Source organism: Crocuta crocuta, unplaced genomic scaffold, assembly GCF_008692635.1.
Source record: "Crocuta crocuta isolate KB4526 unplaced genomic scaffold, BGI_CrCroc_1.0 scaffold141, whole genome shotgun sequence".
NCBI classification, from domain to species: Eukaryota; Metazoa; Chordata; class Mammalia; order Carnivora; family Hyaenidae; genus Crocuta; species Crocuta crocuta.
In genome coordinates, this window is record NW_027527951.1 from 7608559 (window position 1) to 7614207 (window position 5649).

General features: G+C 35.7%; 1 non-coding gene across 1 annotated transcript; it reads left to right on the forward strand.

Annotated features, from left to right (window-relative positions):
- The first annotated feature begins 2146 nt into the window (after positions 1-2146).
- Positions 2147-2253, forward strand: LOC144222006 (U6 spliceosomal RNA). Its single transcript, XR_013332253.1, has one exon. It is a non-coding gene; the product is annotated as a U6 spliceosomal RNA (small nuclear RNA).
- The last annotated feature ends 3396 nt before the right edge of the window (positions 2254-5649 follow it).

Genomic DNA, 5649 nt, shown 5'->3' on the forward strand with positions numbered 1-5649 from the left:
GGCTTCAAGCCCCGCATCTGGCTCGGTGCTGACTGCCAGCTCAGAGCCTGGAGCCTGTTTCAGTCTGTGACTCCCTCTCTCTCTGACCCTCCCCTGCTCACGCTGTCTCTCTCTCTGTCTCTCCTAGAAATAAATAAAACTTTTAAAAATAAATAAATAAAAGCTTCTGAACCGCAAAGGAAACAATCCACGAAACTAATAGGCAACCGATGGAATGGGAAAAGATAGTTGCAAATGACATATCAGATAAAGGGTTAATATCCAAAATTTATAAGGAACTCACCAAACTCCACACCNTGCATGTATAGGAGGATTAGGAGGAACTTAACGGAAAACCATGGGGGAGAAGAAGGGGGGAAGTAGTGGGAGAGAGGGAGAGAGGCAAACCATGAGAGACTCTTGAATGCTGAGAACAAACAGGACTGATGGGTGTGGGAGGGGAGGGGGCGATGGGCATATAGGAGGGCACTTGAGGGGATGAGTACTGGGTGTAAACTATTTGTAAAAAAATATTTTTTTCTTTTTTTTTATAGTTTATTTATTTTTGAGACAGAGAGAGACAGAGCATGAGTGGGGGAGGGGCAGAGAGAGAGGGAGACTCAGAATCCGAAACAGGCTCCAAGCTCTGAGCTGTCAGCACAGAGCCTGATGCGGGGCTTGAATCCAGGAACCATGAGATCTGACCTGAGCTGAAGTCGGATGCTTAACCGACTGAGCCACCCAAGTGCCCCAAATATTTTTTCTTTAACATATATACACAAATGTATTAAGCATGACTCAAACTCACTATTTGGAAGTTGTGCAGCTGAGTCATATTTTACATTATATCACAAATATCTTTGTAAGTGTCAGTAAAATAATTTTAAGAGTACCAATTTATAATTGACTCCAATAATTTTATTAGCATTTTTAAAAACTGAAGAGATTGACTCTATAAATATTTGTCAAAATCAAATTGGAATAACCAAGTTATTTCTTTTTAAATATAAGAATAAAAAGAAAGTGAAAAGATAATGTTAATAATCAGTCATTCTGGGGATACCTGAGTAGCTCAGTAGTTAAATGACTGACTGTTGATTTTGACTCAGGTCATGATTTCATGGTTTGTGAAATCAACCCCCACATCAGGCTCTAGGGTGTCAGTGAAGAGCATGCTTGGGTTTCTCTCTCTCTCCCCCTCTTTTCTGCTCACTTTCTCAAAAATAAATAAATGAACATTTAGGGGCAACTGTTGGCTCAATCAGTTAAGCATCTGACCTCAGCCCAGGTCATGATCTCACAGTTCATGAGCTCAAGCCCCACATCAGCTCTGCACTGACAGTGTGGAGCCTGCTTGGAATTCTCTCTTACCCACTCTCTCTGCCCCGCTCTTTCTGCCCCTTCTCTCTCTCTCTCTCTCAATAAACTTTAAAAAATAAATAAGCGTTTTTAAAAGTAAGCAATAATTCTGAAATTGAAATTGCACATGTTGACCCTTGTTAATCAGTTTGACTCTTGATTGACATTTATTATTAACATACAGAGGGGTGCCTGGGTAGCTTAGTCATTTAAGCATCCAACTCTTGATTTTGGCTCAGGTTGTGATCTCACAGTTCATGAGATAGAGCCCTGCATTGAACTGTATGCTGACAGTAGGGAGCCTGCTTGAGATTCTCTCTCTCTCCTTCTCCCTCTGCCCCTTCTTACATCACTCACTCTTTCTCTCTCTCTCTCCAAAAATTGATAAATTAACTTAAAAAAACATGGACATCGGCTTATGTGTCAATGGTCAAGTTTCCATAGATTGATTATAATCAGCCACAGCTAATATATGTAGCCAACCATTCTAACATTTCAAAAATAATCTAATTTTAAAATAGACTTTTTTTATATATCACACACAAAAATACCTATCTCCAGATTGATAAAGTAATGAACAATGTACAACTACCATTAAAAAATAGTTCTATTTTAAGAATTCATAGAAATCCTGTAGACCAATACCAGCAACTTGTAAATAGGAAAATAAGGTAACATGGACTTTCCCCAATAGCATAACTTTTACCTTGCATGCAGTGGATGCTTGTAGCTAATCTCCAAAGGTGTCCTTCAATCAATTTATTCTCTCCCTATATGCACAGGATGCTTTATAAATCAAGAGTGGAGCATGCTGACTTTAGCAGCACATATATTGAAATTGAAATGATACAGAGAAGATTAACATGGCCCCTGTGCAAGGATGACTCACAAATTCTTGAAGCGTTCCATATTTTTGGTGATCTTGGTGTGGAAGGATCAACTTTTCCTCACACCTCTGTGAAGCTGAGCTTAGGCCTGCTCACAGTGGTATCCCTGCCTCTGGCTATCAGTGTCCTGAGCCTTGTCAGGAGGCATCACATTGCTTCCCCCTGTGATATGCCCTGTGTCTATATCCCAATAAAATAAAAAAGTGAAAAAAAAAATGGAGCTTCCTTCCTCTCCCTTTGTTTGAAGAAGTCTATATTTTTCTTTCACTTTTGAAGGTGTGGCTTTCACTGAATATGGAATTTTCCTTTCACACTTTAAAGATGCCTCTCCACTGTCATCTTTCTTATATTGTTTCTGACTAGAAGTCTGTTGTTTATCTTATTACTATTCCTCTGTAGGTAAGTATTCACTGATTGATCTTAAGATTTTCTTTTTGTTTTCAGTTTCCAACACCTTGAACAGGATATGCCTAGACTTTTTTTTTTTAATGTATTCTTCTTGGTACTATTTGAGGTTCTGAGATCTGTGGTTTGATGTCTGACACTAAATTTGAAAATATTCCAGTCATTATTTTATTCAAAATATTAGATATATATTATATATGATAAATATATAATATATATTTCCCCATTCTCTCTTTCTTTTCCTCTGGGACTCCAATTATGCATTTGTTATACTATTTGATATTATACCATTATATATTAGATAATCTGTTTGATTTTTCACCTTTTCTTTCTCCTTGTTTTCAATTTGGATACTTTCTATTGACCTATCTTCAAGTTCACTAATTCTTTTCTAGGATATGTCAAGGCTACTGATGAGCCCGTCAAAGTCACTCTTTATCTCTGTTACTGTGTTTTTGACTTCTGGCATTTCCATTTGATTTTATCTTATAGTTTCTAACTCTGCTGAAATTGCCTTTCTTATCTTGCATATTTATTTTCTATTAGAGCCTCTAACAAATTAATCGTAGTTATTTTAAGTTTTCTATCTGATAGTTACAGCATGTTTGTCATTTCTGAGTCTGGTTCTGATAACCACTTTATGTATTCAGACTTTGTTTTCCTTGTCCTTTTGCATATCTTATAAGGGTTTTGACAGGTTCTGACAGCTCAGAGCCTGGAGCCTGTTTCAGAATCGTGTCTCCCTCCCTCTCTGCCCCTCCCCCTCTCATCTCTCTCTCTCTCTCTCTCTCTCTCTCTTCCTCTCTTTCTCTATCTCTCAAGAATAAATAAACATTTTTAAAATTTTAATATTAAATACATCACCTCAACCATAGGTCTCTAAATGCACACCTGCCTCCTCCTAGGAGGATTAGGTAGCCAAATATGTAAGGCAAAGGACTATTGAGAGAGAAAAATCAGCCCAGAGAATCTAGCAAATTAAAACTGTCATTATTTTTCCCCACAAGGAATGAAGAGTCAGTGTAGAGAATCAATGTGTTCTCTTCACCACAGCAGGAATTCAACAAAATATAGCCACATGAAACTCAAAATTAATTCGGGTGGAACTGAGAAGCCATTCTATTTGAATTTAAGAATCTTTCGAAGCCAGTCTTTGTAGATCATATTATTATTCCAAGGAAATTGTCCCAAATGTATGTATAATATCTAAAAACATTTCCATACTTACTCCAATTGGAAACTTACCTGATTTACTTTAAAAAAATATTTGTTTAAAGTTTTAACTACTCTGAAGAGTCAAAAAATGACTAAAAATTGTCAAAACTGACAATTTTACTAACTCAGATAATAAATTATACTGCATACAATCAGTGCTGATTTCTAACCATAGCCTCTCTTAGAACTTAATTAAAGTTTAACAAGGAAGGACTAATGAGATGAATGAGTCAAAGACTGGTCAGCACAAAACAAAAATAAATTCCAGGGATTTAGATAAATAGGGCAAGTTCATAATTGGGATAAATTTAGAAACCTCTGTGAAGTATGTTAGTTCCCTTATCAAGATTCCCTTAAAGCAGTTACTCTTACAAATCTTCTACTCCTGATGAGAAGAAAATTATGGCCAAAATACTATTAATTTTATAAGATGATGCCCCTATCTGCCCCAGGCCTACATAGCTGAAAGTTAATGAAGTGTGCCTTCCCACAGAGACAGATCTGGGACTATAATTGAAAGAACTGTATATACACTTTATGGCACATGAAATAATTTTTTACACTCTAATTTTAACTTCCAGAATTTAATCTTTGACTTCCTAGGTTGCCGACTTAATTCAGCCTGGCTGACTAGTACAAGAATTTTAATCATGAAGATTGGAGAGAAGAAATACTACTTTGCTTTAAGGAGGTAAAAGTACCATGAAAATAATGTCTTTGTTTTGAGCCATAGTTAACAATGGTCATAGCAGTAATAACAAGTGAATAGAGCAGCTGTGAGAATTTGTGCTTGGGATTTCCTGTGGAAGTTGTAGATTTTTCCCCCTTTTTCTCCTTTTTGATGGTGGTCAATGAATAACACTTTGTTTATGTGAAATAATACTTCCTGAACAGGTGTAGCTTGAGATGTAGGAGGAATTTAAAGAGAATATGAATCTACAGGATTCATATTTTCATCTGTTTTATTATTACAGATGTTCTGTTGCAGCTGAGATTTTAAATTCTTCCTAGAAGAGAACAATGTAAACGTAAATTGTATCATAGTAGCCACTGTTGAGCTAGAGTTATTTTAATAAAAGAAAAAGTAACATCTAATGTTTATGAAAACTTTACTATCTACAAGACATTGTATATAGCCTAGATATTCTAATTCTTAGATATATCTGCTAAAAAATTATAGTTCCCATTTAAAGATGTGAACACTGAAGCTCAGAAATAATGAATCAGTATTTAAGTTTCTAAAACAAAATTGGTAGCCAAATTATAATATGAAACCAGCTGCTCATACCATGGCGTTTTATTTCAAGACACACTGTGATGATAATTAGGAAGCTTAAGTCATTCATAAATAAATAAATAAATAATTTAATTCATAAAATAAATATTTACTTTGTGCCCCCTCCAACCCAGAGCTTTGGAAAGCTCTGAGGAGGCAGAGAATTAGCAAAGCTTAGTCTTTTCCTTTGGAAGCTCATGCTGTAAGATCTCTGATGGTTCATGCTGATGAATCACCTCTCTTCATTCAGACTATGAACATTCATTTATTCATTCATTCAATAAGAATGTATTAAGAGCCTATTCTGGTCTAGGTCCTATTTTAAACACTTTATAAGTAGTAAAGAAAGCAAAAAAGAAAATACACCTGTGCTCTCATAACTCACAAGGTATTGGAGCAGGCAATATACATAAATAAATTATATAAAATATTATTTAATAATAATTACTAAGGAGAAATAAATAAATGATGGAAGGGGGAAGGCATAGGAGGGTTGCAATAATAGAAAGGTTAGCCAGAGACATCCAC